Here is a 12,888-nt window from a genome sequence, read left to right as displayed (position 1 = left end):
GAGTGTGAGACACGATGTCAGGAATGTCGCAGTGACTGTTGGACACAAATTCATGTGTAACACTCTGCTTCATGCCTTTTACTTCGCACTACCCCTGGCATATCTATCATCTTGTATCACGCAACACCTGGCATCTCTGACTTTGTATGTTGTACACAACCTGGCACCTCAGGCTTCGTGTGTAACACTCCCAGTGGTGTCTATGACTTCATGTCTCACAATTCCCCTGTCATCTCTGATTTTTTGTGTCACAGTCTACCCGGTGTCTTTGACTCTGCGTTACACACCCTCTCGCATCTCTGACTTTGTGTCTCACAATCCCCCTGTTGTCTCTGATTTTGTGTGTCACACTCTAACTGGCATCTTTGACTCTCTGTGTAACACTCTCCATAGTGTCTCTGAATTCATGTGTAACACATCCCTTGGTGTCTCTGATTTCGTGTGCCACAGTGCCCTCGTGTCTCCTACTTCCTGTGTAACACTAAATGTGGCATCTCTGACTTCGTGTGTAACACTCCCCCTGTTGTCTTTTACTCCATGTGTTATATTACACATGACGCTTCTTCCCTTGTGTGTAACACTTTCCTGTAGCATCTCGGAATTTATGTGTATCACTCCTCATGCCGTTCTGAATTCATGTGTCACACTCTGCATGGCATAGCGGACTTGATGTGTAACACTCCATGTGGCATCTCTGACTTCATTTGTAACATTTCCTCGGTGTCACTGACTTCATGTATATCACTCCACCTGGTGTCATGGCATTTGTGTCTTACACACCCCCTGGTGTCTCTGACTGCATTTATAACAATCCATGTGGACTTCCTGCCTTTGAGTTTAGCACTCTCATGGCATCTTGGACATCATGTGTAACACTACACCTGGCATCTCTGACATAGTCTATAACACTCCCCCTGGAGTCTCTGATTTCCTGTGTCACACTCTACGTGGCCTCTCTGACATCATATGGTACACACTCCCTGATGTCTCTGACCATTAGTGTAAAACTCACCATGGTGTCTCTGACTTCTTGTGTCACAATCCACCTGGAGTCTCTATCTTTGTGTGTCATACTCCCTCTAGTGTCTCTGACTTTGTGTGTAACACTCCCTGTTTTGCCTCTGACTTCCTGTCACTGTTCCCCTGGCATCTCTGACTTGTGTCACACTCCCTGTAGTGTCTCTGACTTCGAGTGTAACACTCCTCATGGTGTCTGTGACTTCCTGTGTAACACACCACCTGCTGTCTCTGATTTCATCACTAACCTCCTGTGGCATCTCTGACTTCATGTGTAACTCTCCTATGTGGCTTCTCTAAATTCGTGTATCTCACTCCCCCTGGCTTCTCTGAATTCTTGTGTAACACTCCCCCTGGTGTCTGTGTCTTCTTGTGTCACACTCTGCAGGGGGTCTCTGACGTCGTGTTTTACACTTCACCTGTGTTCTCTTACATCATGTGTCACACTCCCCTTGGCATCTGTGACTTTGTTTTTCACACTCCAGATGTCATCTCTGACTGCATGTATGTCACACCACCTGTCATCTCTGACTTGGTGTATCACACTCTCCTTGGCATCACTGACTTCATGTGTAACACTCCCTCTGCTGTCTCTCACTTCGTATGTCACAGTCCCCCTGGAATCTCTGACGTTGTGTGTAACACTCCACATGTCCTCTCTGACTTCATGTTTATCACTCGCCTGGTGTCTCTGGCTCCACGTGTAGCACTCCACTTGGCATCTCCGACTTCATCTATAACAGTCCACCTGGCGTCTATGAATTCCTGTGTCAAACTCTACCTGGCATCTTTGACTTAATTTATAATAATGCCTGTGCTGTCTCTGACTTTGTGTGTCACACATGTCTGTCTTCTCTGACACTGTGTGTCACAATCACCATGGCATCTCAAACTTGCTGCATACCAGTACTCCTGGTGTCTCTGACTTCGTGCATAACATGCCCCTGTGGCATCTCTGACTTTGTGTGTAACAGGCCCCCCAGGCATGACTGACTACATGTGTAACACTTCCCCTGGTGTCTCTGACTTTGTGTGTCACAGTCCCTCTGGATTCTCTGATGTCATGTGTAACACCACACATGCCACCTATGACTTCATGTGTAACAACTCACCTGGTGTCTCCGGCTCCATTTGGAACACTCCTATGGTGTCTCTGACTTCCTATGTAACACTCCACTTGGGGTCTCTCACTTGGTGTAACAGTCCCCAAGCCATCTTTGACTTCATGTGTAACTCATAATGTCTCTGACTTCCTGTGTATCTCTCCTACATGGTGTCTATGAAATCATGTATCACAATCCCCATGTCTTCAGACATCGTGGGCAACACTGCCCCTGTTGTCTCTGACCTTGTGTGTCACACTCCACCTGGCATCTCTGACATCATGTGTCATAATCCCCCTGGTCTCTTGGACTACCTCTGTAACAATCATCCTTGTGTCTGGCTTTGTGTGTAACATTTTTCATTGACTTCTCTGAATCATGTGCCACACACTCCCTGTCGCCTATAACAGTACCACTGCAGTTTCTGAATTCATGTGTCACACACCATCTGCCATGTCAGAATTCATGTGTAACTATCCGACTTGTGTCTCTCAGTTCGTGTGAAACACTCCCAGTGTCATCTATCATGTCATGGTTAAATCTCCACCTGGTGTCTCTGAAATTGTCATACTCCCTTGGTCTCATGGACTTTGTGTGTCATTCACACTCGCCCAGTCATCTCTGAATTCCTGTACAACTCATCCCGTGGGGTCTCTGACTTCATGTTTCACACTTCTCCTGGCATCTCTATTCTCATCTGCTACATAGACACTGGTGTTTCTGAGTTCCTGTAACACTACCCCTGGCATCTCTGACTTTGTGTGTAACACACCCCGTGGTGCCTCTGACTGTGTGTCACACTTCCCTGGCATTTCTGACTTCATGTGTCGCATTCTTATGTCATCTATGAGTTGGTGGGTAAAACTGCATGTGGCATCTATGACTTCGTGTGTATCACATTCCCATGGCATCTCTAAATTTGTGAGTAATGCACCTACAGTTGTCTGTGAATTCATGTGTAACAATTCACCTTGCTTCAGTGACTTCATGTGTAACACTATCCATCACGTCTCAATGTTCGTATTTCATAGTCCCCCTGGCCTCTCTGACTCCCTGGATAACCCTATCTGTTTCATCACTGACCTTGAGTGTAAAATTCCACATGGCGTCTGACTTTGAGGGTCACACCTGATTTTCATTTATGACTCTGTGTGTCATACACACAACCTGGCATCTCCAAGTTAGTATGTAACATTCACGCTGGTGTCTCTGAATTCATGTATCACATTCCCCTTGGGGAATGCATTTCTGAATTCATTTGTCACAATCCCCCTTGGGTCTCTGACTCACTGTGTAACACTCCCAGTGGTGCTTCTGACTTTGTGAGTCACACTTCCCTGGCGTCTCTGACTCCATGTGTCACACTTCCTCTGATGTCTCTGACATTGTGTGTCATACATCCACTGGTGTCTCTGGCTTCATGTGTAACACTCAGTGTGGCATCTAGGACCTTGTGTGGTACAAATCACCTGGTGTCTCTGAATTCATGTGTAACACTCAGCATAGCCTTTCTTCCTTTGATTGTAACACTCCACCACGAAGTCTCAGACTTCTTGTGTAACACTTACACTACACTGGTATCTGTGACTTTCTCTGCAAGCCTCTTCCAAGTGTCTCTGACATGGTGTGTAATATACACCAAGGTATCTCTGACTTCCTGTGTCACATTCGACATTCTGTCTCTTACTTTGTGTGTCACATGTCCTGTGGCATCTCTCACTCCCTGCATAACACTCACCCAGGTGTCTATGACTTCACTTGCAACACTTTCTTTGGCATCTCTGACTTCATGTGTCACACTCTCTCATGTGCCTTAGATATGTGCACCACACTCTCATTGCCTTCTAACTTCTTGTGTAAAACTCTACATGACATCTCCAACTTTGACTGTCACACACCACCTGGCTTCCCTGACTTCGTGCATATCAATCTTTGAGGTGTCTCTGACTTCATGTGTCACACTTCAACTATGGTTTCTGACTTCGTGTATCATACTCCCCATGGAGCCTGTGACTTCGTGTTTCACAGTCTCCCTGTCATCTCTGAATTTGTGCATAACCCTCCACCTGTCATCTATGATGCCATGTGTCACACTCTTCCTGGCATCTCTGAGTTGTGTCATACTCCCTCTCCCATCTCTGAGTTTGTGTCTCACACTCTTACTGCCATCTATCGCTTTGTGTGTAACACTCCCAGAGGTGACTTGTACCTGGTGTATAACAGTCCCCCTGGCTTCTCTGACTTTGTGTGTAACATTCCCCAACGTGTCACCGACTTCGGTGTCACAATCAAACTTTCATCTCCAACTCCGTGTGTCCTACTCCCCGTGGAGTCTTTGACTTCCTGTGGCACACTACCCTTGGCATCTCTGACATCTTGTGTAACACACCCCCTTGTGGTCTCTGACTTCCTCACTAAAACTCCCCCTGGCATCTCTGACTTCCTGCGTAAGACACCCATTGGTTTCTTTGACTTCGTGGGTAACACTCCCCCATGGCTTCTCTGGCTTCATGTGTAAGAGTCCCCTGGTGTCTCTGACTTCGTGCATCCCACACCCCCTAGCGTCTCTAACTTCGTTTGTTATGCACACAATGGCATCTCTGTGTTCATGTGTAACAATCCAGGTGTCATCTCTGACTTCGTGTGTAACACTCCCATGGCATCTCGGACTTCGTGTATAACAATCCACATTCCATCTCTGACTTCGTGTATCACAGTCTCCCTAGCATCCCTGACTTCGTGTATAATACTCCCCCGTGGTCTCTCTCACTTCATGTGGAACCCACGCCATGGCATCTCTGACTTCCAGTGTCACACTCCCTCTTGTGTTTCTGAGTTCATGCATCAGATTCTCACTGACATCTATAACTTAATGTTTCACCCTCCCACTGGTGCCACCGACTTCATGTATAACACTCCATGTGGCGTCTCTGACTTCCTATGTGACAGTCTCCCTGGTGTCTTTGACTTTGTGCATAACACTCCCCATTGGCGTCTCTCACTTAGAGAGTCACACACTCTCTCGTGTCTCTGACTTCCTGTGTAAGACTACCCCTGTTGTTTCTGACTTCGTGTGTCACACACCACCGGGCGTCTCGGACTTCGTGTGTAACAATCTAAATTGTGTCTCTGAGTTCACATGTAACATGCCCCCTGGCATCTCTGATATCGTGTGTCACAAACCCCAGTGTCTCTACTTTGTGTGTTCCACTCCTCTGTTGCATCTCAGACTTCTTGTGTCACACTCTGCCTGTTGTCCCTGACTTTGTGTATCACAAACCCCAGTGTCTCTGACTTCATGTTTCACACTTCGTTGGCATCTGTGACTTCATCTGTCACCCACACCCTGGTGTCCCTGAATTCCTGTGTTACCCTACCCCCTGGCATTTCTGACTTCTTGTGTCACATTCCCCCTGGTGTCTCAGATTCATATGTAACAGTCCACCTGCCACCTCTGACTTCATGTGTCACACTTCCCCTTGCATCTGTGAATTCATGTGTCACACTCCACCCGCATCTATGACTTCACATATAACAATCCCCTTGCTGTCTCTGACTTCGTGTGTCATACTCTGCCTGGCATCCCTGAGTTCCTGTATCACACTCCCCTGGAGACTCCGACTTTGTGTGTAACATAGCCCCTGGCATCTCTGACTTTGTATGTCACACACTTCCTGCTGTCTCTGACTTATTTTGTAACACTCCGCGTGGTGTATATGACTTCATGTGTAGCATTCCATGTGGCATCGCAGACTTCGTGTGTAGCACACACCCCGGTGTCTCTGACTTGACATGTAACACTCAATTTTTCCTTTCTGCCTTCCAGTGTAACACTACCTTATGGAGTCTTGGACTTCTTGTGCAAAACTCACACTGATGCCTCTGATTTCGTGTGAGTTTTTTTTTTAAATATTTGCTAGATGTTTGTCTACATGTGCGTTCAAGGGTCTCTCTCACTGTGGATGCAAAAATCCTCTGAGAACGTAGGCAGGGGACTACCTTATATTATATCCATATTTAGAAAAGAACTCATGAAGTTGATATTTTCAGATATCTGGTAAAGTAGTCACTTAGCTTCTGAGTGGTGAGTGCTCTTATTTCTTTTCCTACTTGCTTTTTTTAAGTAAATGCTTACAAATCAATTTTCGATGTGATTGATTTCTTACTTTCAATGACTCGGTCAGGTGCATCCAATGCAGACAGCCCCCCTACTGACCCATATTTGGCAGATATTGTGAGCTAGAAGACAACCTTTGTTGTATAAAGCTACTGAGATTTTGGGGGTTCCTAACCATTACAGTGTAACCTACCATATTATGGCTGATACTGTTGGCAATGAAATAATCTTTCATATGACATCATCAGAAAGCAAAACATTACTCCTCAATGGTCTTAATGAATGTACGGAGAAGTATGTGATAATAAATGGGCAGTGAAAATTCGTACATTCTTTTAATCAACCTAGCAAAAGATGTTTAAAGCATAAGCAGGTACATTTAAACCCAAACCATTTGAACATATTTTGAGAAAATTTTTGTCTGATGACAATACAACATATCTATATTTTTTCTTGCCATATGAGGAAAGCTGTGTAAAATATTTCTGATACTCTCATACATGATTCCATACTCCCACCAAACCCACTACTTTTTCCACAGCATACATTTCATTTATATTTTATGATATTCAAAAGAACATATATTTTTCATATTTATTTTTGAATAAGTATGTAACTGAATATTTTTATTTCTTCTATAACATCAAATGTGGTCTTTCAAAATTAACTGATACACTTTTCATTCTAAATTTGTAAAAATTTGAACAGTGGATAAATATAGAACAGAAGTTTAACATGAAATATTTCTAAAGAGAACCTTTTTGGCTTTTTAAAACTGAAACTTTTAGTGAGAGCTCCTAACTTCTCAAAGCATGAGTGGGGATCTGTAATTCATAACACCAGATCTTTTACCCAGTGGCATATTCAGATAATCCAAAATCTTCAGAAAGAAAATATTTTTGTAAATGAGATATATATGTACTTTTCTTGGTAAGGAAGACTGGTCCTGAGCTAGCATCTGTGCCAATCTTCCTCTATTTTGTATGTGGGACACTGCCACAGCATGGCTGACAAGCAATGTGTAGGTCCACACCCAGTATCTGAACCCAAGAACCCCAGACCACCAAACTGGAGCACGCAAACCTAATCACTATGCACCTGGGGCAGCCCCAATATATGACATATTTTAATGACATCATTTATTAAATTTACATCAGTTATATCTATATAATCCCAATAAGTTATCTCAACATATTGCTGAAAATATGAATTTCACTCAATAATTTAGGATGTTGTTGTTAGTGCCATGGAGTAGATTCTGACTCCTAGCAACCCTGTGTACAGCAGACTGAACTCTGCCTGGTCTTTGTGCACCATCCTCTCCCCTTCTGGTGCTGTATCAGACAATGTTCTCCTTCTATTTATAGGGTTTTCATGGCCAATTTTATTGTAAGTGGGTGGTCAGGTCCTTCTTCCTGGTCTGTCTTAATGAAGAAGCTCCACTGAAACCCTTCCACCATGGGTGACCTTCCTGGTATTTGAGATACTGGTGGCATAGCATTCAGCATAACAGTAACATGCGTCCACCACTGTAAGACAACTGACAAATGGGTGGTGTGGCTCCCTGACTGGGAAATGGACCCAGGCCATGGTGCTGAGAGTGACAAATCTTAAGCACTAGACCACCAGCGCTGGCTAATTTAGGGTGAGTCTCAGCAATTTCCTATGCATATCCTGAATAAAATAATCATCTCTTCATGATTTTCTTGATGGCACCTTTTATTTGCTCAATTCTGAGACCATAGAAAATAGGGTTGAAGAGTTGGGGCATTGTGGAATAGAAAACAGAAAGGACGATGTCCCAGATGGTGGCAGAGATTGCAGGTGGCATAGGTACATGTAAAATCATGAGCTAAAGAAGACAGACACCAGGAGGACGTGAGGGACACAAGTAGAAAAGGCCTTTGTTCTTTCTACTCCAGGCTAAGTCCTCAAAACTGGCTCACATAATAAACTCACCCTAATTTTGATTGATAGATTGGTTATGGATTATTTTAATCAGTACATGCAAATTTGTGCCCTTCAATGGTCAGGGTTTTTTTTTTTTTAATGCATATTTGATAGTAAATACAGACTTCTAATAATGAATAAGCTGTCACATTATAAAAGTATTCTTATCACTAATTATTTATGTATGTGGCTTCTGGTGCAGTGGAGAAAATTTCACCCTCATTATCAAGATATTACCTGTAGATTTTTAATCATTGAAATAAAACTTCTTATGTTCTGGATATTTTTTGAGGTTCTTTAGCTAGAGGGAAAAACCAATAACTTGAGTGATTAAGAGCATGGCTTGGATTTCTTATCTGGATAAAAATACTGGTTTCCATCAGTGTGTGAAGTGGGCATTTTATACTATAGACTCAGTCTCTCTATCTTTATCAAACTGAGAAGAATGTACTCTCTCTCATAGCACCTGGTCTGGATTAGATAACTCAATGTGTAAACACACTTAGGAAAGTGCCCAGAATATCATAAAAGCTCCTTAGATGTCCCCTATCACTTTCAGAAATATTGCTATTATTATTTTTGCGTTCCATTATTTTCAAGTCAGATATTATTGTCAGACATTATCTAAATAAAATTTATATACCAATAAAAATCTCTCAGGGGTACTATTGCATCCACTTTTCACAGAGAGCAAAAAGCCTGACCAAGTTTAACAGCTGCCACTTCATCATAACAAGCTGCCTCTCTTTGGTTCTCACACATGTGCTGCTTTCAACAGACAGCTGGGAGTTGGCCAATTCAATACCTCTATAGGTTTCCAAAAGAATGCCTCATACTTTTATAATGATGAGCTAATTATAATTTCCCCCATGTAAGTTTCATGTATGGTTATATAAGGCCTATATAGCATGCGTCCAAAACATTTTTAAGCAGGACAAATTCTCCTATGAAAGCCACAGGACTTTGTCTCCAGAATAAGGAAATAGGAGGTTTGGGAAATACCATCACCACTTACGAAGCAGGTGAAGTTGAAGATATACTTCACCCAAGATGTGTTTACTTCAGCTGTAAAAACAGGCTAATGATGTGAACTTGTTATGATCAATTTTAACAAGATATGCACATACCCTGATTTATTCCTTGAGCCAGTAACTCAGTACCTATAGGCCAGGACTGTTGGGAGTAATAAATGAAAAAAAAAGAAGCCATCACAAAACTACAAAAATAGAAATACATATTTTTACTCTTCCTCACCAAACTAATGTTTTCCCATTGTCTTGTGTAAAAAGAAGTCGTGTGTGTGTGTGTGTATAGAATTGATTTAATACATAAGAGTAACACTTGGCTTTTCACACAAAATAATAATTTGCACTTTTTCCAGCCTGATTTGCCCCATGTGCTATGCACACCTTTTACCTTCAAATGTTTTCTTTTGTATCGATGAAGTTATTTCTGCACGTTTCATTTATTCTTCACAACGTCTGTCTGAAGTTACATTTGATGTCCCATATTATGTTCAGAAATAAGAAAACTGAGGCTAAGGGAGATTAAAGTTTTAACACTCACACAACAGAACTGTTAAACTTATTATGCACCTTTCAATTTATATAAAAAGGGAATATACGCTATGTACTTTTAATTTGTATATCTCTTTCAATTCAGCAAGTTTTACACTTTAAATTCATGCAGTTTATTGTATGAAATTATATTCTAATAAGTTAGAGTTAGAAAGTTCTCATACTGCATGCTTCAGAATTGAATCCAGAGCACAGGCAGCTGAGTCACACCTGGGAGATATGTCTTATAACTAAGATGAAAGCAAAGTGTCATGTACGGATATAGAACTGTGAAGTTAAATTAAGGGAATTTCCATTTGATAAACTATTTTTTGCATAAACTATGAGATTAGTCTACATATATAAATGGAGTAAACTATCATATGTTGATTGAAGAGAGAAGTGCAATACAGCTGAACACAGCATCATGGATGAGCTTTAGAAACACAAGGTAGAGAGTTGTGGCTGAATATAGACTCATGAGGAGCCCAGCAGAAATCAGAACTCCCCACCATACTATCTCATTAGATAATAAAGGCATTTTATTACCATTTGCTATAAGGTTGGCTTGGAATGCAGCAATAGCTAACTAAAGACAAGATTGAACAGAACAGAGGGCAATTATAATAATCTGCTTCTTATACTTTGAGGCACTTGTTCTGATATTTAAAGCTAGCATCCACGATTACTCTGTTATTGAAGTTTATATCAGATAACTGTATTAAAATTCTACTCCACTGAGGCTTCTTTCCAGGCAAGCAGGAGAGGTTGGAAGGACATGCAAGTTTTGTGTAAAACTTGTGACTCTGAATCACATGGATGGAGAGGACTGCAAGTTCTCTAGAGAGTCTAGTTGACCATGAAGATAGATGTATGTTATATAAAGGATGATATTGACATTGCTATTCATGGTCCATTTAGTGGTTATGACAAAATTTTTATTTTATTTAGAGTCATGGAAGGGGTATTAATTATAGGCAGCACTGACAATTTCCAAGATGAAAAGGAAGATAATCCACTAAAAAAGCTTAAACCCACAGACCTATCCTCCATCCCAATGAAAAAACCTACTTACACATGGGCATCAATCTTCCAGACTTCAAGGTGTAGATGTGTAGCTGGAAAAAGAATTATTTTACTTAGTAATACAAAGTATAATTTAAAATTATTCTTTGTTTTATTTAAGCTGCACTCTGACTCAAAGGCCAAATTAAATCAATCTATTTATTCCAATTTATGTTTGCAGACTCCACTTGGAGTCATGTATTTGATAATCGTTTTGCCAGTTATTATGGTAGGCACTGTGGACACATATCTGAATAAGAGAACAGGATCCTAATAAGGAGAATAAAACTCAGTTACTGTCTATGAATCACGTTATATGTTAAAGTCTACATTATCAGGATAGGAAGTTAAGGTAGTGACATAAAAAGGTATGCCATACACAAATGTGAAAAACAGTGGCTTTTCACTTCCTCTTCTTATAAAATTATACAAATTGCCTTGGTTGTCAATTGCAGGTTTTTGTCATATGACAAATACAACTTGTGACTATTCTTTCTGGAAAACAACAGAAACGTTACTTCAGATAATATGTCGTTAGAGAAGTAATTATTCTTAAGAAATCCATGCTGCCCCACGAAAGAAAAAGGAATTTCCAACAGTTACTAATACAAAGTTGGCAAACTTTTTGTTAAGCAGGAAAGTACAGATGGGAAAACCGCCTATATGTCAAACTAAGCAGAAAGCTTAAAAAGTGAGTTACTTAAATTGTATAAAATTTTGAAGTCAAAGAAATGGACACTCATGGAAAAAATAGAAGAAGCAAGTTCTACTTCCACCATCTGATCTAAGAATGGTGGAAGAAAACACTTTCTGGCCCTGAAACATTTAGTCCTGCAATCAAGGCCACTTCTTCAGACCCAGGACAATTAGTCCTTTTAGAGCTGCGGATGGCTCAAAGAATGTGTCCAGCGCCCCCTTTACGTCTTTATTCCTCAGACTGTAGATGAAGGGGCTCAGCATCGGTGTGACCACGGTGTACATTACTGAAGCTGTTGCATTGGGTGTGAGCTGTGGGTAGCAGCAGGGCTGAGCTACACTCCTAGGCTTGTACAATAAAATAAGAAGACAACTGAGAGGTGAGATGCACAGGTGAAAAAGGCTTTATACTTCCGCTGAGCTGATGAGATTCCACAAAAGGAGAAAATTATCTTAGAGTGTGAGTAAATTATGCCAGCAAGGGGACCACCAGCCAGGAGCACAGCCACAAAATGCATCACCATGTCATTGAGAAAAGTGTCAGAACAGGCACTTTGAACCACCTGAGTGAGTTCACAGAAAAATTGGGGGACTTCCAAGTCTGAACAGAAAGAAAGTCACAACACCATTAAGCTTTGTGACAAGGAATACAAGGCACTCATGATCCAGGACACCAGGACCACCAGTCTACAGAGCTGGGGGTTCATGACCATCATGTAGTGCAGGGGGTGGAAAATGGCTACAAACCAGCCATAGGCAATTACTGTCAGAAGAAAGTCATCTAGTCCTGCAAAGAAAATGTAAAAATACACGTGGGTGATGCAGCCTTCATAGGTTATGCCTTTGCTCTGGGTCTGCATGTTCAGCAGCATCTTTGGGATGGTGGTGGAGGTGAAACAGGTGTCTACAAAGGACAGGCTGGAGAGGAAGAAGTACATGAGTGTGTGCAGGTGGGAGTCAGAGATGGTGGTCAGGATGATAAGCAGGTTTCCAAAAACAGTGATCAGATACATGGAGAGGAAAAGCTGAAATATGAAGGGCTGTAATTCCAGTTCCTCTGAAAGTCTGAGAAGAAGAATTTCTGAAAAATGTGTGTCATTCTTTGGTTTCACATTTTGGAAGTGACTACCAGGAAATAGAAAAAATAAATGACTAATTTTCACACAAGCAGGGACTAGTAACCTACCATAAATGCTACCTTTATATTTTATAATCATTAAATAAGTTTCAATATTTGGCGTATGGTCTGGTCTCCATTTGAGCATCCTTAATGCTATTTCTCATTAGGAATTCCTTTTCCACTGTCAACTTGTTCCACAAGCATAATGTATACTACTGTTTTATTAAGTATCTTTCATGAATTGAGGAATATATATCAAATATA

At 41.5% G+C, this 12,888-nt stretch overlaps 1 pseudogene; it reads right to left on the bottom strand.

Annotated features, from left to right (window-relative positions):
* Nucleotides 1-6,576: 6,576 nt before the first annotated feature.
* On the bottom strand, nucleotides 6,577-12,610 carry LOC124232746 (olfactory receptor 7A10-like; annotated as a pseudogene).
* Nucleotides 12,611-12,888: the final 278 nt, after the last annotated feature.

This window comes from Equus quagga, unplaced genomic scaffold (assembly GCF_021613505.1).
Source record: "Equus quagga isolate Etosha38 unplaced genomic scaffold, UCLA_HA_Equagga_1.0 1113_RagTag, whole genome shotgun sequence".
Taxonomy (NCBI): Eukaryota; Metazoa; Chordata; class Mammalia; order Perissodactyla; family Equidae; genus Equus; species Equus quagga.
The sequence above is the reverse complement of the archived record's forward strand: the minus strand, read 5'-3'. Positions and strand labels throughout refer to the sequence as shown.